This window comes from Giraffa tippelskirchi, chromosome X (assembly GCF_054371585.1).
Source record: "Giraffa tippelskirchi isolate mGirTip1 chromosome X, T2T-mGirTip1v1.2.pri, whole genome shotgun sequence".
In the NCBI taxonomy this organism is placed as follows: domain Eukaryota; kingdom Metazoa; phylum Chordata; class Mammalia; order Artiodactyla; family Giraffidae; genus Giraffa; species Giraffa tippelskirchi.
Window position 1 is genome coordinate 39,780,774 of NC_137289.1, and position 22,734 is coordinate 39,803,507.

The 22,734-nt window shown below is 45.5% G+C and overlaps 1 pseudogene across 1 annotated transcript; it reads right to left on the reverse strand.

Annotated features, from left to right (window-relative positions):
* Positions 1–1,648: 1,648 nt before the first annotated feature.
* Positions 1,649–11,253, reverse strand: LOC145535611 (histone-lysine N-methyltransferase PRDM9-like; annotated as a pseudogene). Its single transcript, XR_014075482.1, has 5 exons — positions 11,048–11,253; positions 10,540–10,609; positions 5,607–5,797; positions 4,289–4,481; positions 1,649–2,606 (listed from the first exon to the last, which is right to left on the reverse strand). The product of XR_014075482.1 is annotated as a histone-lysine N-methyltransferase PRDM9-like (transcript).
* Positions 11,254–22,734: the final 11,481 nt, after the last annotated feature.

The following is a 22,734-nucleotide window of genomic DNA, read 5'->3' on the forward strand; positions in this document are numbered from 1 at the left end:
ACCCCTAACTCTCCCTCCCGTGGCCCCTGCCTAAAGCCACAGAAGATGGGGAGTCTATACGGCTTCGCTTCCTGTAGGGAAACCAAGCCACAGACAAACGTGATCCTTTAAGAAAGCGTGAAAGAAATGAGAAAATAATAGTGGCTGGTTATTACTGACACGGTTCGTGTAGAGACGCTTCGGAAGCCTGGCACAGGGAGGGAACTGAGGGCTGTTGCCCCCAGTCCTGGAGTTTGCACCCTCCACTCCCCGTCCCGCAGCCCACTGTCCCCTTGGTGTCTTCTGGTGACCGGGTGAACTTCAGCCTCCTGAACACATCCTGGAAGGATCAGGCCAGGGCAGAGGTCCTTCACAGAGGGGAGGGTGTGGTCGACTCTTTAGAACGCCATTGCCTCCACTCTGTGTCAGAGCTCAGTTCTGGGTCTAAGCAAGTGTGGCTTCCTGATGCCGTCACCACCTTCACTCACCGGGGGGCCTTTGTGTCCACCTTGTCCCCTCGTGCAGCCTGGTCACCCCTGGGACCCGTGCTGTGCGTATCTGCTCTGCTCACAGCACACCCCAGGGTCCATCAGACTTTACTCATAAAAGGGACGTGTAAGGATGAACTATTCCATAGTTAAGAATTTCAAGGTCGCGACAGCGTTGACCAGAGCACGTGGACACAGGTACGAGGCCCGTGCACAGAGAAGCCGCTGTGTGGGCTTCGAGGACCCTGCGTGTGGGGGTGGGATGGGGGCTGGACAGGGACTTCCTGCACACGCGGCTCCAGGCTCTGTTCTCGGCAGGGCGGACTACTGTCGGCACTGCCTGTCTGTGGAGGGGCTCTGGGGCTGCCCAGCTCAGCAGGAATGGCAGTGGTGGGAAGGGAGGTCGCCCTCCCTTAGCACCCCTGACCTCACACCCACTCATCAGGGCAGCCGAGTGCCTAAACGGCCCCTTCCTCGTCTAGCTCTGAAGAGCTGGAAGGTGTGGGGGCTGAAGGACATGCAGAAAACAAAATTCTGTAAAGCAATTATTCTTCAATTAAAAAATAATAAAAGGTTAAAGAAAACATCACAAGGAACAGCAAAGGTGGGGCTTGCATTCTCAGCCAGCCTCTGCCAGATTCTCCCTGTGCTTATGCATAAGACTAAAATGCTGCTGCCTCCACCGTGTATCACAGATGAGAATAGAGACACAGAGAGGTTGAGCATCTTGCCCCAGGTCGCACAGCTGCTGAGGGCAGGGCTGAAAACTGGACCCCTGTGGTCGAATCTGGAGTCCAGATGCTGTGATGACCCTGGGGGAGCAGCAAAGACCAGATGGCCCAGGCTGAGCAAGGCACACGCACATGCGCACACACACGTGCACGAGGCCTTCACCTCTGAGGCCACAGAAGCCAGAGGAAACCAGAGGGCAACCAGGAGAGGCCAAAGGAGAGTCGTGGTCTATAAGGAGGAGAGGCCACACTTCCCAGGAGGCCGGGAAATTCTCTTCCCTGGTGAGTCTGTCTCAAACCCTAGATTCCTCTCCCTGGACCCAGGAACTGACTGTTCCATGACCTAACTGAGTTGGCTCCAGAATTATGCCTTCCCAGGGGTTCAGCTACCACTGGACCCCACTGCTCTCAGTAATAAGCGGGGAATAAGTACGTAGTCTGGGCTTCAGATTTGTTTGGAGACAAAATTTATTAGGAGTACAAAAAACCCACAAAGGCAATTGGCATGAACATCTCCAGAACACTTAAGAAACCCTCTGCTGTTTATCTACCTCCTCTCCTGTCATGAAAGTGGAAGGTCTGTTTAATCAATTAATTCTGGGCTTATCACACTTTTTCTTTAAAATATTTATTTATGTATTAATTTATTCGGCTGCACTGTGTCTTAGTTGCAGCATGTGGGAGCTAGTTCCCTAATGAGGTATTGAACATGGGTCTCTGCATTGGAGTCTTGGCCACTAGACCACCTGGGAAGTCTCTTCTCATACTCTTGGGGACAGTAAAGGGTCATAGACCTCCTCTGAGGCCCCCTTAGAGCTGAGGCATGGGGCGGCTGCAGTAATCCTCCTGTGGCTAAGATGTGGTTTGTTGGTCATGACTCACTCACACTCCCTGCACACATAGGGCTTCTCCCCTGTGTGTGTCCTCTGGTTTGTGATGAGACTTGACCTATCCTTGGAGACTTGCCCACACTCTCCGCACTTGGCTTTTATAATCCCCGAGACCCCTGCCCCCATGAATAATTTGCCTGTGTCCTCTGGATTCAGTTTCTGGCTTGTGGTGGGCTCTTCCGTCATTCTCTCATGCATCCCAGAGCCCCCCATTTGTCCCTAGGACGAGTAGGAAGAGGCCCTTGAAATCCTCTTCAGCCTTTTGCTTTTCAGCAAAGGTTGGGGCCTTTCCTTGGCCTCGCGACCCTCAGGTTTGTCACTCGGGCTGTGCGGATCAGAATATCGCTGCTGCTGATTTTGATTGCCTGGGCAGTGATCCTCTGCTTGGAGGTGGTCTCTTGCAGATGGTTTCAGGAGGGTCTGAGAGGGGTGATTGCGTTGGACATGTTCGCTGAGGAATTTCTGACTAGAGAAGGCCAGAGAGCAGGAGGCACATGGGTGGATCTTGGGCTTCGGTTCTGCTGAAAGAGAAAGCTTTTGGTCAGGTAGCTGGTTTGCCGTCGTAAGGCCTGCCCACTAATCATCTTGGTGTTGACAGCGCACGATTTGTCTCCCATCAAGTGTGTCTCTACAGTCCACTTTTCCATTCCATCCTTATTCTCTACATCTACAGAAATCCGGGAAGCTTGTGTCAAGGGCCTTTTCTACGTATCACCCGGACTAGGGACCTTCCAGCAGCATCAGAGCAGCGCCTCTCCTGATAGAGGTGGATCTGCAGGGACCTTTCCCTGTGTGTCAGTATCTGAAAAGTCATGTCACAGTGGCCACAGGTATTTTACCCTACTGAGAGATAAGACTCTTGATGACTTAGGTAGAATCTTCCTGAGTGGCTCCCTGTGAGGGGAAAGGGTCTATTAAGTTAGGGGCGCCTGGCCTGGAGCTCTCTGCCTATGGGAGGTAGCACAGGGGGTAGTTAGAGCAGGTGTGAGTAAAGCTGACTTTGCGGCTCCTGGTTCAAAGAGCAGCCTTTGTGCCGATCTCTGCAGGAAGTGGGTTTCAGACTGGACGAGACCGAGTGGCCCAGGTCCCACTGACTACAGGTCTCTGGCTCCTGCTGCCCCAACTGCTTCACAAATTGCTCCTCTCTCAGTTTTCCATAAATCCGAAAATAAAGGCATGTCCTTTCTCAAGCCTCACCAGTATTCATACCTCATTTATTTCATTCAGTCTTAGTCCATTTAACGTGCACTAGGAAGTCCTGTTTAAAAATACATCTCCAGCCAGACTCCTCACACCCTCACTCCCGTGCATCTTCAGCCAGCCCACTCTCCCCTCGTGTCCGGCAATGAACTGACCTCTGAGGGGACTCTCCGCTGCTGTCTCTTCCCAAAAATGAACCAAAGCATTGTCACAGAACAGAGAACATGCCGCTTGCAGCTGAAAACCTCACGGTTGTTCTGTGTCACCCAGAAAGACCCCTGGGGCCTGTACGTGGACACAGGCCCTGAGGCTTCCGTGTCCCGTCCAGCCTCCTTCCTGTCCCTCTGTGCTTCCTCCTGCGACCACCGGCATGGCCTCTCGTCCAGGCCCTGGGGCTGCGGCACTGGCTGCTCCCCTGCCTGGAATCCTTTCCCACGGGTGTTATCTCTGCAGAGACCCTGCCCCACCATCCTGCACCACACCCCGCCTTCTGCTCACACTGATCCAAGGCACTTTTCCTGCACTGTTTTCCTCAGAGCACCAGCCCCTGTCTGGTATGAAGCCCGTGCTGCCCCAGGGCAGTGGTTCTGTCTGTTTTGGTGGGTGGAGCCCTGTCTGGCACAGAGTATGAACTCACAGGACAACAAACTGAAACAGTGACTGAATGCAAATCACTGGACTCCTGTCGCTTAGAAATGGGAGGAAATGAGGAAGAAACAGGGAAAGGTGAGAGAGCTGGTAGGTGCTAGAAAACTTGCTTTTTGCTTCTGAGCCTTTCAGCAGAAGGTGATGTTACATATTTTTTGCATAAAATGTTGAAAATTAGAACTAACATTTTTCACATAAAAATCTTTCCTAACAGTCATATGAAATGAATCTAATTCTGAGGCATTTTAATTGCGACTTGACTGACTTTAGACTGGATTGTACTCTGCTTTGGAATCGGACCAGGGAGGCTCCCCGGGGTGGGCTGGGGCGCTGGAAGAGGGGTGGCGCTCACCTCTCCTGGCCGCGAGCTCGCTCTTCCCCCTGCTGTCCCGTTGATGCCGAGGTCCTGGCCATACTCGTCCCCGTACCAGACCAGCAGCTCACAGCCCAGCCCGACCACTTGGCAGGTTCGGTAGAAGATCTGCCGGTGATACTGGAAGGCCACCAGGTTCTGCTCCTCATCGTCCCGGGCACAGTTCACATACCTGGGGTCGAGGCAGGGAAAGGAAAAGAAACCTCAGGTGACGAGCGCCCCCCACTGTCGGACCATGCCCAGCTCCTTGCCTTCAGACTCTGAGGCCGCTGTGGCTCCCACCGCCCCTCATGGGGACCTTCTGTTCACACCTTCGACCAGGCCGTGCGAATTCCTATTTCCAGATCCTGTCTCTGGTCCTCTTCCTGGCTGGAATGCTTTTCTCTCCTTACCTAATTAGCCATTTTCCGGAGCCCAGTCCCAGCCGCGTCTCCACCTGGACTGTCCATGAGGCTGGTGACCTCCAGCTCCCTTAAGTTCTAAATTAAGTTCTCTTTCATTCCACAGGACTTGGTGCTCCTAGGCTAGCACACACCCCTCAGCACTCACCCCAGCCTGCCTTCTCTCCCGAGGCTTTTCTTCAATCTCCCCATGTGTATCCAGGGTCCTGTTCACTTGCCCACCCCCTCCCATGGAAACTTGGAGAGTGCTCTGACATAGCTTGAGACCCAGAACAGTAATAGTTTATTCACTTTCTGCCTGCCCTGATGAAAGGAGAGGCCCTTAGAGAATGGCCATGCTCACGGCCATCCTGCCCCGCATTCCTTCCCAGGCCTCAGGGCTCACTTCTCACTGGAACCGAGCCTGGGGAGGTTGTTGCCCACATGGACTCAAGGTCTCTCGTGTTAGGTTATCCTGGCACTGTGCAGTTACTCAAAAATGGAAAAATTAAAGTTACTATTTCTAAAACCAATTGGCTAATGTCTGTCTGCAGTATGTTCTCCAAAAGGACATGGGTTGTGTGACCTGCTTCAGTAATGAAGTTCACTGTCTAAACTGAAACATGAAGTGCTTGGTAAGTGTCAATTAAGTGAGTTACAGTGTCCCTGGTGAATCTAGACTCCTCAAGTTGTTTTCAAGTCCCCCAGTTTTGTTTAGCACATAGACTTGTATTTTGAGGGCACATGCTATATTTGTATTTCTTTCTTTCCAATGTCTTTTGAAATGAAAGAGCATGATATGGAAGGAAAAGAGGAAAGAAGATGTGAAAGCTATTGAGGGAGACAGGTTGAGAAGGAAAGGGGTGTGGGCTTGAGGGAAGAGCGACGTCTACAAACTGCAGACTCACTGCACTCACCTCATCCAGTTGGCCAAAGACGTGTCCTTTCTATCCACATATTCATAGCAGTTTCTCCCTTTGGTGATCTGAGTGTCAGAAAAAGAGTTACAAGCTTTCTTCTCTCTTTTATTTATTTTTTTGTGTAGGAAGCAATAGAAGAACGATTTCTCTCTGCTGTCATTGGTGCTCTTCAGCCTGCATGGATTCAACTGCGTTCATCAAGAGGCTCTTTAGTTCTTCTTCACTTTCTGCCATAAGCGTGGTGTCATCTGCATATCTGAGGTTATTGATATTTCTCCCGGCAATCTTGATTCCAGCTTGTGCTTCTTCCAGCCCAGCGTTTCTCATGATGTACGCTGCATATAAGTTAAATAAGCAGGGTGACAATATACAGCCTTGACGTACTCCTTTTCTTATTTGGAACCAGTCTGTTGTTCCATGTCCAGTTCTAAGTGTTGCTTCCTGACCCGCATACAGGTTTCTCAAGAGACAGGTCAGATGGTCTGGTATTCCCATCTCTTTCAGAATTTTCCACAGTTTATTGTGACCCACACAGTCAAAGGCTTTGGCATAGTAAATAAAGCAGAAATAGCTGTTTTTCTGGAACTGTCTTGCTTTTTCGATGATCCTAGAGACTAGACCAAATTCCAGTCTGGTACCAGCTTACCAGATAACAGAAAAAAAAATTGTTTATGGGTAAGCTTAGAAAAGTCTTTTCCATATATCTTGAAGTAGCAGTATTTTTGCAAAGGCATCAGTGTGAAACCATAGAAGGCATGTTTAAAACCTGATTAAATTGAAATTGACAAAGTAATCTGGCCATTGCTGTGACTTGAAACACTTGAATATGATAACTAGAATTATAACTGACAGCATTTTACCAAAACATATCAGATTTTCATGAATGTCACATAATTTCTAGGATATCTATATTAGTATCATCAACCATACAATATAACTTGAGAAGATCCATCACTTCTTCTGACAACACTTCCCATGTAGTTTAACATGCCAAATGAACTCGGGCTGTTTAATATCTCTCTTTGGGAGGTCTCAGGGGCCCTCTGAAGCATCCCAAAGGTAGCTAGACGTCAATTATTTAGGAAGGTTTGTTTATAAATATCAAAAGGGTTTATAACAGTCAAGTAGGATGACATAAGTCACTGTGAAACAATACTTATCCACTTAGCCAAAGTTAACAAAGGATTTCAAAGGTCAACCTAGAACAGATCACTCAAGAGGTAAAGAAACTTAAAATCCATTAGCAAAGGCAGTTCAACCTCTCAAGAAAACTTGTACTAGGCACAAAACACTTTTCTGGAGGTCCACTTCCCATAAAACCTCCTTATCCCTTTCCGTACCCATTCCTTTGCTTCTCCCATCCTGAAACTGCCACCCGAAGTCAGAACTATTTCTTTTTCCTTCATAAAATGTGATTTCATTACTCATACCTTCTTTAATAACAAGACATACATTTTCCTTAAGCAACAAAGAACTGACTTTTACATTGGCATTCTATAGATTGGTGAACATACGTATCAGTGATACTATCTAAAAAACATTTTTGCTTTCTTATAGTGAACACCTTAGGATGGCACCAGACACTATTCATGGATGGTCAAAAACCTCTTTAGTGTCTGTGTAAGAGGAAGGTCCTGTCAAGTAGTGAATGTCTCAGAACCTTATTTATTTGGAAATGACCTAGCTATTCAATACACTGTCATCACTTAGTTTAGCACAACGATAGAAATTCAGGTAACCAAAATCTGGAGAAACTATTGTAAATTCAGTTCAGTTCAGTTGCTCAGTCGTGTCTGACTCTTTGCGACCCCATGGACTGCAGGATGCCAGGCTTCCCTGTCCATCACCAACTCCCGGGGCTTGCTCAAACTCATGTCCATCGAGTCAGTGATGCCATCCAACCATCTTATCCTCTGTCGTCCCCTTCTCCTCTGCCTTCAATTGAGACTATTGTAGATAGATATTTTAAAGTATAATTATTTTTAACAGTTTATCTAAAAGCTCATATCGCATTTACATTCTTTAGGAGTTTTTCTGTTTGTTTGTTTTTAGAGGTACTTTCTTTGTTGACAAGCTTGTGACAGATGTAACAATATAGCAATATTTAACTTATAATAAACCTAGGCACTATAAAAATTTTATGCTTACTGTTAATGACTCAGACATGTCTAGAGTAGTGAAAAAAAATAAATACCAGGTATTTAATATTGACTATTTCCCAGTTCACATGAATCTAAAATTCATTTAGGTCAATTTTTTCTTGTATTTAGAACTGTTTGATTTGTAAGGGCTTCCTTTTCTTTAGATTATTTAAATAAGAACTCACTTACAACTTCAGCAATATTATCAAAAAACAGAAGACTCACACTGAGACATACATAAATCCACACAGACAGACAGAGGTCTTCAAAAGGTAAGTCTAGGGGTGAGGGGTTGAGTAGGGTGTAAGTTAGGGTGTGGGTTAGGTTTAGGGTGTGGGATAGGGATTTGGGTTAGGGTGTGGGATAGGGTGTCGGGTTAGGGTGTCGGGTTAGGCAGTCGGGTTAGGGTGTTGGGCTAAGGTTAGGGTGTCGGGTGTCAGGTTAGAGTGTCGGGTTAGGGTGTCAGGTAAGGGTTAGGATGCTGTTATTTCTGCACTAAATATATATAATTCTCTATAGCTCACATTTGAAAATCTAGGCACAGATTGTCCTGCATGATATATGGAATACGCTCTAAGAAAATCTGGAAAAAGTTTTCCCAATGGAAATATTGACTTCTTTATGTTACATTTATGAATATCTGTGAGCACATTTTCCTACACAATATATGGAATTCTCCATGGTAAACCTTTGAATATATGGACATTCATTTTCCTACATTAAATATTCAATTCTCTCCACAACACATATGAAAATATTAGCCTGGCTTTGGTGGGCATAGATTTTCAAATGTGGAATACCAAATTCTGTATGTTTCACGCATGGCAATCAGTGTGCAGATTTGCTTAAATAAAATATGGAATCACATACATTTTGCAGATGATAATTGGAACAAAGACTTTTGCTATATTGACATATGGGATTCTGTATATTTCATATATGAAAATCTTAATTAAGATTTTCTGACATAAGTATGTAATTTTCTATATTTCATGTTATAGAAATCAGGGAACCAATTTTCCTACATTAATTAGGACACCTCTACATTTCACAAATAGAAATTTGTGAACAGATTTTCATACTTGTCATATGAGATTTTTCACATTTAGTATAAGAAAATCTCGGCCCAGATATTTGCACAAAAAATACAGAAATCTTTATGCTTCATATATGAAAATATGAGTGACAATATTCCCGTATGAAATACGGAATTCTCTATATATCAGATTTGAACTAGGGCCATCCATTTTCTACATAAATATGAAATATCTATGTATCACATATGAACACCTCTGCTCAAACTTTCCTAGAGGAAGTATTGAACATTATGTGTATCACATAGGAAAACCTGGGTGCCAATTTCCCCTCATGCAATCAGGAATTCTGTATATTTAAGATATCTTTCAAATTCTGCATACCAATTTTACTACATAAAATATGGAACCCTGCATAATTCAGATATGGAAATCACTGTGACATTTTTACTCTCTTAAAAATAGATTTTCTGTATGTTACATATGATAATCTCAACGATGGTTTTACTACATGAAATGTTGAATTTTTTTGTATTTCACTTGATTAAAATCTGTATCCAGAGTTTTTTACATGAACTATGGAATTCTCTATACTTCCTATATGAAAATCTGGGTGGTGATTTTCTTACATTAAATATGGGATACTCTACATTTCACACATGAAAATCTAGGCATTGGTTTTCTTAAGACACGGAGATCCAATATAGTATTGGTATTCCCCTATTTCACAAGGGAAAATGTCAGCACCACTGTTTCTTCATGAAATATGAAATTCTTTGCATTTCTCATACATATATCAAGACAACCATTATCCACCATGAAATATGGAATTCCTTATATTTCCTATACCAAAATCTAGGTGCTAATGCTCCTTCATGGAAGTTGGACTTTGGTATGGTTCACATTTGAAGATCAGAATGGAGATTTTCTTATAAGAAATATGGAAATCTCTATATTTTGAATGAACCAGTGGTTCTCCACGTACTGCCACGTGTTCCCTGTTTGCATTTGGGTCCCTGTCCCTGACACGTGTCGGCTTGTGTTGCATGTGTGTGTGCATGGGTACTGGCCTCTGCAGACACAGAGATGAAGGTGACAGAACATGAGATGTGGAGCAACCAGAAGAGGAGGCACGAGGCGCTCACAGACTAGGGGAGACGGGTCCATGCATCTCTGTGATGCCCCTGTCCGGGACAGGAATGAGGGAAGGATGACAGATGACAACTGTGGACAGTGACTCTGCAAATCTGCAGTTACATCAAGAGGCATAAACAAGCTCACAATTCCTGCTGTGATGTGTGTTTGTATCCGTAAGCAGTGGTGGGGGGTTTGAGGAGTCACCCAGAGGAAATAAATCAAGTGATGTGGGGATTTAAAACCACCGTCTGTGGACCCCTCAGTCTGTGGTGCATTGGCTACCCTGTGGAAATGCTGGACGAGGCTAGGGCAGGACCCCCGATTTTGAAGAGGCCAGGGTGCTTCGGATAAAGGAAGAGACTGGAAGGAGGAGGATTGGAATGAGAGCCGGCTTCACTGAAGATTGTTCCACACTTGTGAGAAGGCGATCTGGGCAAGTCCTAGGCTAGTGCTGCCTAGGATCAGCCTGTCAGCCAGCACACTCCCTCTCCAAGTGTGTTCCATATTGGCACCATGCGAGACAAATGACATGCTAATGTAGGCTCTCAGAGTGAATCCCCAGGCATCCTAGGAGAGCCTGGGTGTGAGCGTGCAATCCGTCCGGGCACTTCCAGCTACCTGGCAGTGCAGAAGGGTGAGGAAAGCGCAGGTGGGCGGTGTGTGTGAGTGCCCCTCTGCCAGTGTCTGCCTGTGAGGGAGGGAACAGGGATGAAGCAAGGACGGCAGGCTGTTTGCATGCAGGGACCCTGGGACAGTGAGAGACAGGTTCCAGTGCAGAGCCTGCTGTATTTAGGCTCCAGGCATTACTGAATAGCAGTCATGAGGAAGACACCACATTGCTCGTTTAAAAATGTCCTGACGTGAATTCCTTCCTTTTTCCGAGTGTGCTGCTGCACCCTGGATCCCTTGCCGAAAGGATAGGCAGGCAGAAAGCACCAGTGGGAAGTCGGTGAGGATGGAAAGGAGCCAAGAAACAGAATGGGGTGGATTCCCAGGCACAGAAGAGGGGGCGGGGCTACAGTCCCTTGGATCTTTCTGTCCTTCTCAAGTGTAGCAGCATTCATGCCCCAAAATGACCAGGGGCATGAGCACACCTTGCTTTGTATGTAAGCTTTGGTTGACTGACGGGACTCCAGCATAAGCAGCTGCTACCTGCAGAGTTTTCCAGTTGGAAACATCACTCTTTATTCTCTTCGCAGAAAGCTTGGCTATCAGGACTATGCAAAGGATGGCGTCAGTTGATTCTTCGCTGCTCCCGACCCCACAGGGCTGGGGAGACAGGGTAGGCTGCGGTGTGTTCTCAACCTGGAGGCTGAACGAGAACAGCCCCATTTTGAAAGGGCCTGTATACACTAAATGGGCAGACTTCAATGCCTCTGGCACCGGTGAGTCATGGTCCTCAATGGAGAGCTGTCCTTAGCTTCTCACTGACTGGCATTTAAGCACATTTCATGGAGCTCCCTCATGCCAGCTAGAGCATGCCCCGTTTCTCCCCCTGTCCAAAGTGTGGCCAAGCCACCGTAGTCCTGTGCAGTGTTCATGTCCACCATGTGAGGGAGGGAGGGACGCCTGTCTCCTTCTGTGGTTCAGCAGAGATCGCCTGTGTTTGCCTCTAAGTTTGAGAAAGCATTCCCCAGCTTTGTGAACTGACAAAGTCAGATCTCCCGTGGGTGCAACTCACACAGGAGGAGAGCTTTGGCTTTATGCCTAGGTTAAGTGTCTTTTATGAGTGCCGGTGTCCGGAGAGTGGCAGAGGGCAACAGCACCAGTCAGGGAGACAGAGACACACAGACACAAGCCCCTACTACACACGGAGAAAGATGGACAGAGAAACAGTGCGTGCCAGAAGCAGAGACAGAGACACAGAGAGCTCTGTACCCTGTGGCTCCTGAGCAAAAGAGCTCAATTGTATCAAACTGGGTTTGTACCCACTCTCCTATCATCCAGACCACATCGGGCTCTCTGCTTTATGGAGGAAACTCTCCAGCCACATTGCCCCCCTGCCTTTCATGGGACACCTTGGGAGAGCACCCAGATGTCTAAGGTCCTGTGGGACGCAGGAGTGTCTTTTTCGGATATGGAAGTGGGAATTCATGGTTTGAATTTCTACAGGCCAAGGAAATGGCAGCTCGCACCTGGGTTTTGCCAGATGGAAGACAGGCAATATGCCTGGAGGTGGGCACTCAGCGAATCAGAGGCATCACGTGGCTCGCTGGAGCCCCGGAAGCCGGGGCAAGGGGGTGAGGTGGGCCCGAGGCGACTCCCTTTGGGCTAGGGGCCTGTCCGTGGAGCGTGACGCCCACTACCCTCTCTGCCAATGGCTGAGATTGGGCCAAGCAGCCTGGGAGTGGTTCACAGCTCCAGCAGCCCAGGGGCCCTGTTAGCCTGGGAAATCCGGCCGGCCTGCGGAGGAAATGGATGAAAACGGAAGGAGGAACCAAGGCCAAGATGGGATGGTGGCTCACACAAGACCACGAGTCTATGTTCCGGAACACCTTGCCTACAAGCTGGTGCACCAGCGAAATGAACTGACCCATATGGGCAAGACTGCCTTAGAGACGTTGCTAGGCCCATACTATCTCGTTGCTCACCTCCCCGCACTCTGTTCTTCGGTCTCCCAGTGATGTGTAACCTGTTTACAAAATAATGCTCGCCAGGGGCCTAGTAGGTCAGCAGGGACACAACATTTTGGACTATCCCCCTTTGAGGATATGGAAGCAGGTTTCACTGAAATCACTCCAAATCAAGGATTTAGATACCTTGTAGATTTGATCTGCACCTTTTCAGGCTGGGTGGAAGCCTTTCCTACCCAAACTGAAAAAGCAAGACAAGTAACCAAGGCACTCCTGAAAGACATTGTCCCCAGATATTGAATGTGTCTGACCATAGGGTTGGACAATGGACCGGCATTTGTAGCCGATGCAGAACAACAGGTGGCAAAGGCTTTGAAAACCCAGTGGAAATTGCATACTGCCTGCCATCCCCAGAGCTCAGGGAAAGTGGAACACGTGAGTGGAACCCTCAAACAAACCCTAGCAAAACTATGCCAGGAGACCAGCTTATCTTGGGTAGGCATGTTGCCTGCGGCCCTCTTAAAGGTGAGGTGTTCACCCGGGGCACGGACAGGGTTTTTGCCATTTGAAATCCTGTATGCACGACCACCCTCGCTAGTCAACTTAAGGGGAGACACCAGAGAACTGGGGAACTTGGACTTATATAGGCAGCTAAAAGGGTTAGGACACACAATCTCTCAAATACATACGTGGATAATTGATAGAATACCCATTTCCTTAGGTATAACAGCACATCCTCACCAACCAGGGGACCGAGTATGGGTAAGGATTGCAAACAACAGCCTGTAAAACCCATGTGGAAAGGGCCCTATTTTGTAATCTTAACTACCCCCACTGATCTCAAGGTGGCATGAACAGATGCTTGGACCCATTACTCCAGAGTCAAACCTGCAAGTCCCACTGATAGCCAGGAAAAGTGGGAAATGACCCTTAGTCTGGAGAAACTCCTGTGCCTGACCTTGCAAAGAAGGAAACAAGCACCCCAAAGCCCTGCTGGGGGCCACACCGGGAGCTGGTTAAGAAACACACGGCTGAAGCTGGAGGAACCAATAGGACCTACACAAGGCAGATGTATTGGTTATTAATTGGTCTGGGACTCCCCCTATTCATCTTATTTGGAATAGGGCTTTCCTCTCTCCCACAGAGTGGACTTGTATCCAAAAACTCTCTCTCTGCTTTCCCTACTTCTTCATACTTCTTCTTTTTTAGGAGTCTCCTCCGACTGTGATCAACTTAAATATGAAAACAGTGTATTTTTGCCTTATAGTTCTGTTAAGTTGTAAAGTCGCCTCCTCATCTGAGAGCCAGGATAATTGTTCTGAATGTACGGAGTCTTTCTACCATGAGGGTAAATGGGCCCAAGGATTCACTGACTGCACATACAAACCAGCCGCATGTTATAGTTCAGCTTTCCCATGAACTAGAGAAAGGAAGCATCATTGCGAGGGACAATTAGAGCCCACAGTGTGAATGGCCTAACATGCTATGGTACCCCAAGACAGATGGCTTGCTGGACTCGACAGACTCATTTTGGGATGATAGATTGTGGGGGGGAAGACCAGGCTAGGAAAGAACGAGCCCAGGAGGTGGTCAAATGGTTAAAGGCCCAAGTAACCAAGCCAGACCCATTGGCATCAGGTCCAAAGATGGGGTCCTCTGGACTTTATAACCAGCTTTGAGTTTCCCTCAAAGATAAGTTAGAAATGACCACTATTGGAAATAATCCTTTTATCCATCTAGCCGAGGAGGTAGCCCTGGAACTAAATGTCACTAGCTGCTGTGTTTGTGGAGGAGCTCTGATGCATAAAACATGGCCCTGGAAGTGTACTGCACTGGATGCCTCTCTGCTATTCCAATGGAATCGAACAACTAGCAGGCGGGCAGGGGGTTCTATTCAGAGTTGGACCCTGTCCAAGGAAACAGAAGGCAAAGAATGCCTAAGCCAGGAAGGGACACATTATACCTGGGTCAGAGAAACAAAATGTAGAAGAGCCCTGGTCTATAATGGTACCTGTAACAAACGTCTGTGGTGGTCAGGGGCCCCAACCTGGTATCGGGATCCCCAAAAGGGAGGGAATGGAAATCACACTTGCACTCCCTTCAACTCCACTTCTGGGATTCCAGAGCGAAACTGTACGGGAAGTCAACCTGATACTAATCCTTTTCTTGCAATCCCAGGCATTAGCCCATATTGGAAGCATTTTAACTCCACAAACCCAGACTTATGGCAGCCCCGAGAGGGACTTTTTGGATTTGCGGGAGAAGGGCCTACTCATGATTCCCATCCAGATGCGGAGGAACCTGCACCATAGGAATAATTCAGTCAGGTTTCTTCCTCTTCCCGACTCACCAGGGGACACGCTGGTGTTCCCAATTTGCGACAACCTGAGACATAGAGAAAAATGATTCCTCGAGCTAGGGGGAAAACAAAGTTGGGGCAAAGCTGAGCGCCCCCAACAGATAATCCCGTATTATGGTCCGGCCACGTAGCCACAAGACGGCAGTTGGGGGTACAGGACCCACATTTACATGCTCAACGGAATAATCCGACTGCGGGCGGTACTTGAGAGTATAACTAATGAAATTGCAACTGCGTTGGAACTGTTGGCACAGCAACAATCCCAGATGAGGACTGCCATCTATCCAAATCGAATAGTGGAGGAAGGAGGAGCTTGTGGGAAATTCTACCAAACTGACTGTTGCATCCAAATAGGAGACAATCGAAGAGTTGTGACAGACATAGCTAAAAATATCAGGAAGACTGCCCATCTTCTAGTTCAGACAATGTTTCTGGTTAAAACAATGATTGGGATTGTCGTAGTCATACTCACCGATGACTGCTTATTCCCTGCTTCATACCGGTCCTAATCAAACACGTAACAGGGTTCATTCATAGAAAGAGTTGTCAAACGGAGAACAGCCACCTAGTTGTTGCTTTTAAGGGGTTACCAACCAGGTCTGGATGATGATGTTCTCTGACAGCCGCAGATGCACCCTAAATATCAAGAGCGGGGAATGAAATAGAAACCAGATCAAAGCCCCCAATTAAAGTAACAACCTTTTGCTTTCCCTTCCTTTATCTTGTGTTAACAGCTGCTGCTCATCAATCACCGCTTCCACATCTGATCTCTTGCTTGGTGGTCACCTCCTCTTCTCGGGAACTAGGGCTACCTGGGGAAGGGAGGGATCTGAGCTGTTCAAGCAGGAAATCTACGGTGTATTAAAAGATACCCAGAACAAAGCCGAGGCACTCAGTCTTTGGCGGCAACTCCACTGAGCCCACATCGGTGCTGAATAAACTCGGCTGTTCTGCATCTTTGAGTGCCGCTTGTCTCTTTCTGATGCCACGGATTCTATAACCACACTACTATGTCAATCAGCCAACTCATGGCCTACTTTCCCATGGCCTTTTTTTCAAACAGTCCTCAGAAGCTTGGCTTGTCTGTGCTTTTGCATTCTATCTGCCTTTTCGTTTTTTTGAGAGACTCTTGTATGGCAGGAGGAATTACTATGAACTGGGCCATCTTTAGTGGTAGGAAGTCATCTAGCACAACTGGTACAGTTGGAGAAGTGAGAGAAAAGTCCTAATACAAAAATGTAACTTCCAAGGTAGTGCTAACTTCCGGTTGTATAAGTAGAGAAGTATTCAAACAGAAAGAAAATGAAATCCCACATAAACGTGGTTATCTCGTGATGATCACGAAATTGAAATATGCTTAAGAGAACAGTCTATATATAGGTGAATCCTGGCTCCAGCTCTATTAAGTATTCACACTGTTTGAAAAAGTGTGACCGAGCAAGTCTCCTTTAAGTCACTGTCCCCCTTTCCCCAAATAATATCTCCTGAATTTCTAACCTGTTGCACTGCAGTTGGTCTAGTCTAGTATGCTGAGGCATTAAGATTGTCAAAGCTCATTGAGGCCAGAGACTACATTGTTTATTACATTTTGAAATATGTCCCCAAGGCTTGCAGGCAGGTCTGGAGCAGCTCCCACCACCCCAAAAAGCCAGATCTTTGCTCTGAACTCTCCCCTTCATTCTCTGGTCCATTTTTCCTCCATCTTCTCACCAACCTGCAGCATTCTGTGTTCACCGCCCCGGAAGGATGCTGTGTTCTTGCAGTCTTCATCATCTCCACGAGTGCCTGCCCATGGTCTGTATTTGAACTCTCTGTTGATGGAATGAAAACATTTGAGTAATGAAAATTAGAGGGTGCAGACAGGCTTGCATGGGAACTTCTTTATTAAGTTCCACAAAGGGACCCTGCCCTGCCTTGTGGCTGAGTTGACTATTATTAGTGATTTGAATCCTGTCGACTGGATCGTCTGGAAGACGAATAGTTTCCCTCTGAAAGTGGCACAAAAGACTTTTACGTGACTTCACTCGCAGTGCACATCTTCTGCACAATATCCCGTACCTGGTACTCTTACATACAAATATTCTCAGTTTATCCGGTATTTGGCCTGATGTGCTGCACTACAGAGTCTGTCTTTTAGGCTTGGCTAAGAAGGAAGTTGAGAGATCTTGTCGGGAGACCTTGTTGGCAGATTTTGTGGCTCAGATCATGAACTCTTTATTGACAAATTCAGACTTAAATTGAAGAAAGTAGGGGAAACCACTAGACTATTCAGGTGTGACCTAAATCAAATCCCTTACGATTATATAGTGGAAGTGACAAATAGATTCAAGGGATTAGATCTGATAGACAGAGTGCCTGAAGAACTATGGACGGAGGTTCATGACGTTGTACAGGTGACAGGGATTAAGACCATCCCCAAGAAAAAGAAATGGGAGAAAAGCAAAATGGCTGTCTGAGGAGGCCTTACAAATGGCTGTGTAAAGAAGAGAAGTGAAAAGCAAAGGAGACAAAGAAAGACATACCCATTTGAATGCAGAGTTCCAAAGAATAGCAAGGAGAGTTAAGAAAGCCTTCCTTAGTGATCAGTGCAAAGAAAGAGAGGAAAACAATAGAATGGGAAAGACTAGAGATCTCTTCAAGAAAATTAGAGATACCAAGGGTACATTTCATGCAAAGATGGGCACAGTAAAGGACAAAAATGGTATAGACCTAACAGAAGCAGAAGATATAAAGAAGAGGTGGCAAGAATACACAGAAACACTACACAAAAAGGATCTTCATGGCTTAGATAATCACGATGGCATGATCACTCACCTAGAGCCAGACATCCTGGAATGTGAAGTCAAGTGGGCCTTAGGAAGCATCACTATGAACAACGCTAGGGGAGGTGATGGAATTCCAATTGAGCTATTTCAAATCCTTAAAGATGATGCTGTGAAAGTGCTGCTCTCAATATGCTAGCAAATTGGGAAAGCTCACCAGTGGCCACAGGACTGGAAAAGGTCAGTTTTCATTCCAATCCCAAGGCAAGGCAATGCCAAAGAATGCTCAAACTACCGCACAATTCCACTCATCTCACACGCTAGCAAAGTGATGCTCAAAATTCTCCAATCCGGGCTTCAACAGTTCGTGGGCCGTGAATTTCCAGATGTTCAAGTTGGATTTAGAAAAGGCAGAGGAACCAAAGATCAAATTGCCAACATCTGTTGGATCACTGAAAAAGCAAGTGAGTTCCAGAAAAACATTTATTTCTGCTTTATCGACTATGCCAAAGCCTTTGACTGTGTGGATCACAACAACCTGTGGAAAATTCTGAAAGAGATGGGAATACCAGAACACCTGACCTGCCTCCTGAGAAATCTGTATGCAGGCCAACAAGCAACAGTTAGAATTGGACACGAAACAACAGACTGGTTCCAAATCAGGAAAGGAGTATGTCAAGACTGTATATTCTCACTCCACTTATTTAACTTTTATGCAGAGTACATAATGAGAAACACGTGATGATGAAGCACAAGCTGGAATCAAGATTGTTGGGAGAAAGATCAATAACCTCAGATATGCAGATTACACCACCCTTATGGCAGAAAGCAAAGAGGAACTAAAGAGCCTCTTGATCAAAGTGACAGAGGAGAGTGAAAACGTTGGTTTAAAACTCAACATTCAGAAAAGTAAGATCATGGCATGCGGTCCCATGAATTCACGGCAAATAGATGGGGAAATAGTGGGAACAATGAGAGAGTTTTCTGGTGGGGGGGGGCTCCAAAATCACTGTAGATGGTGACTGCAGCCATGAAATTAAAAGATGCTTGTTCCTTGGAAGAAAAGCTATGACCAACCTGGACAGCATACTAAAAAGCAGAGACATTACTTTGCCAACAAAGGTCTGTCTAGTCAAAGCTATGGTTTTCCCAGTAGTCATGTATGGATCTGAGAGTTGAACTATCAAGAATGCTGCGCACTGAAGAATTTATGCTTTTGAACTGTAGTGTTGAAGAAGAGTCCTCAGAGTCCCTTCGATACTGAGGAGATCCAACCAGTCCATCCTAAAGGAAATCAGTCCTGAATATTCATTGAAAGGACTGATGTTGAAGCTGAAACTCCAATACTTTGGCCACCTGATGCAAAGAACTGACTCATTTGAAAAGACCCTGATGCTGGGAAAGATTGAAGGTGGGAGGAGAAGGGGATGACAGAGGATGAGATGGTTGGATGGCATCACCGACTCAATGGACATGAGTTTGTGTAAACTCTGGGAGTGGGTGATGGACAGGGAGGCCTGGCGTGCTGCAGTCCATGGGATCGCAGAGTCGGACATGACTCAGCGACTGAACTGAACTGAACTGATACCCTTCTAGAGCACTTTGTTTCCTGTTACCATAGCCGCCAACTCCCCTGAGTACCTGGTGCTGCCAGAACCCCTGCAACCCAAGCAAGTGCACCACCTCCACACCTGGCCCTCACAGGGGAAACCCAACTCCTCCAGGGCAGCCTCAGGTGCAAACCCCAGTGGACGACCCACATGCAGAGGTGGAAATGAAACCACAATAGAAACCCAGGGGCAGTGCGGCTAAGGAAGAAGACCCCAGACCTTCCCACCAGCTGTACAAGCTGAAGATTCAATCCGCAGATTCTGTGCCTATGGAATATATAAAAGGTCATCGAGAGCTCCCACAAAAGAAAACGCACTAGTTCTGATAGCTGTGGACGTTGGAGACAAGAACACAGAAGATAGGACCAGATTAGAATCTGAGCTGCCCCCACAGCAGGTCCAGACAGCAGCACAGTGTTAGAGGGGTTTCTAGGGAGGTGAGGTGAACTGTGACTCCCAGCGAGGGAAAGGATTCTGACAGCAGTGACTCAAGAAAAACATTGATTATTTTTGTTTTGACTTGTTCTGTAGATTCTTTTGGATTTTTTTTTCTTTTGTCTCCCCTTCCCCCCCTCCCATTGTAGTTGTTGTAAATGTTCTCTCATAAGATTTCTCTAACTTTCCACAAAACACCAAATAATGTTCTTGATAATTGGACTCACATTTCCTAAATATTTACTGCAGTGACCAAGGAGAGCCCTGGAGGTATAATAGCCCATCAGAATTCTTCTTTTTTGGACCAAAAGATACAGACCTTCATTGCCCATTCTTGAAAAGGCACTGTCCACTTCATACCTGTACTACTCAGGGAGGCTCTCTCTAGTATCTTGCCCAAGGACCTCAATTCTTTTCCTTTATCTCATGAGGTTCTGCCAGTTTCAAGAAAGTGTTTTGTTTTTTTTGTCCTGTAGAGCCCTGTCCCTCTCCTGAAGGGCTCAGGAAAAGTTTGATTTTGTGGATTATCAGGATTTCATCTCAATGTTTGGCTGACAGTGGTGTACTTACAGATTCTTATATCCTACACAACAGGAAATAATTACAACTGTAGGTGTAAAGAATACTTTGCAGCAATTGAAAATGATACACTATCTTCTCGCTCACACAGAGAAAAAGAAATAAAATACGAAAACAAAATTACTGAACAATCACAGAACTGTGAAAATGACTGTGGTGGGGCCACCTTGTTTCTCATAAGTGGTCACCAGTGTTCTCTAAATAAGATGGAAGAGGCAGGAGATATGCCCACAATTAATTCAAAATACATATCTCCTAAGGGTTGATTTTCTGCCTCTAAAATTAATGTATCTGTGCCATAAACACTCATACTCAAATGTGATCATAATTGGAGATAGAGTATTTACCAAGTGATCAAGTTAAAATGCATTCATTAGAGTAGGTTTTAATCCAAATGACTTATATCTATATAATAAGGGAAAATCAGACATAGATACATACATATAGGGAAGAAAACGTGGGGAGGCATAGGGAGACTTCAGCTATCTACAAGCCAAGAAAAGTGGCCAGGAACGGAGGCCCGTTATGCATTCACACCTTGCATAAAATCCAACTCAGATGAAACCTTGATTTGGGCTTAGAGCCTCCACAAGTATGAGACAATACATGAATGTTGTTTAAGTGACCCAATCACTAGCATTTTGTACAGGAGCTCTAGAATACTTGAAAGTGTTGAAAGTATTAGTCGCTCAGTTGTGTCCAACTCTTTGTGACTCCATGGACTGTAGCCTGCCTCGCCCTTCTGTCCATGGAATTTTCTAGTCAAGAACGCTGGAGTGGGATTCCATTTCCTACTCCACGGGATCTTCTGGACCCAGGGATTGAACCTGAGTCTCCTGCATTGCAAGTGGATTCTTTACTATTTGGCCATTTTCTAATACTCATATGATATTTAAATGATCTTAACTAGTTTTATAAAATGAACAATACAGTAGATAAATAATCATACTTGTTACACTACTGTCACTAGACCCGAACACACCAGGAAGACCATTATTGGTTTAGTCAGGATAACCTCACTGTAGAGTGGCTCAGTGACCGTGGCTACCAGTTTGACTCCCTCCTTGGCTGACATGGAGTCAACATGAACTTTTTAGCTTCTCTGACTGAATGCCCTCAGCATCCCTATGATGTTAAGCTGAAAATCATCAAGATTTTCCACTTCAAAAACAACAGAATAAGGGCTAGAAAAGAATGACATTAGATCATCTGAACGAGTTAGGGTAGAAACTTCTGATTCTAGGCAGTGTGAAATGAGGTTTTTCTCCTGAAATTTTTTGTTGCACTTAACTTCTATGCTGTGTTGGGGTCCTCTTTTTAAGGGAATCCATAAACAATGGTAATGTTGAAAAGGTTTCTGAATGGGGTATGCCTATCCCATCAACACCACCATCCACGAGTTGAGACTTGCAATTGTTAATTCAGCTATGAAGCCATTTCCCTTATTTTGCCTTTACAGTGAACCACAACATTGCAAGGTGATTCCTCACTAGGTTCTCTTATTTCCTCAATCATCAACTGAAGTGAATAATTACTAGTGTTACTCCCCCTTCCAATCTTCAACATCAAACTGCTTTTCCCTTCTCCATCCTAGATTTTCTGTGTATCAGAGTCCTTTGAGGTCCCAATTATCTCTTCAAAACCCAATTGTTTTGTATTTTTAATGTTTTTTTTATAACTGATGTATTCATTTAATTTCTGAATTTACAAATGTGAAAGAAACACAGGTCATTAAGATATCTAATGGATTCTATTTCTTAAAATGACTTCATACACAATATATGTATTAGATTTAGGTCTTTAGTCCATTTTGAGTTTATTTTTGTATATGCTGTTAGGGAATGTTCTAATTTTACTTTATTGCATGTAGCTATCCAATTATCCCTGCAGCACCTATTGAAGAGACTGTCTTCTCTCCACTGTATATTCTTCTGTTTTTTTATTATAGATTAGTTGACCATAGCACATAGGTTTATTTCTGGGCTCTCTCTTCTGTTCCACGTGTCTGTTTTTGTGCCGATACTACACTGACTGGATTAATGTAGTTTTCTGATATAGTTCGAAGTCAGGGAACCTGATTCCTCCAGTTCTGCTCTTCTTCCTTAAGACTGTTTTGGCGATTCAGGGTCTTTCGTCTTTCCATACAAAATTTAAAATGGTCTGTTCTAGTTTTGTGGAAAATGCCCCGGTATTTTCACAGCAATTGCACTGAGTATGTGGATTGCCTTGGATAGCATGTTTATTTTAACAATATCAATTCTTCCCATCCATAAACAAGGTAAACCTTTCCCTCTGTTTGTATTATCTTCACTTTCTTTGATCAGGGTTTTACTTTTTCTATGTACAGGTCTTTCACCACCTTAGATACGTTTACTCCTAGCTGCTTTATTTATCATTTTATTCATTTTATCTCACCCTGGTGGCTTTTCAGCAATAAGAGTGATCATTTTTTGAGAAATAACCGCTATAAATCATTAATCAATTCCAGTATGTGT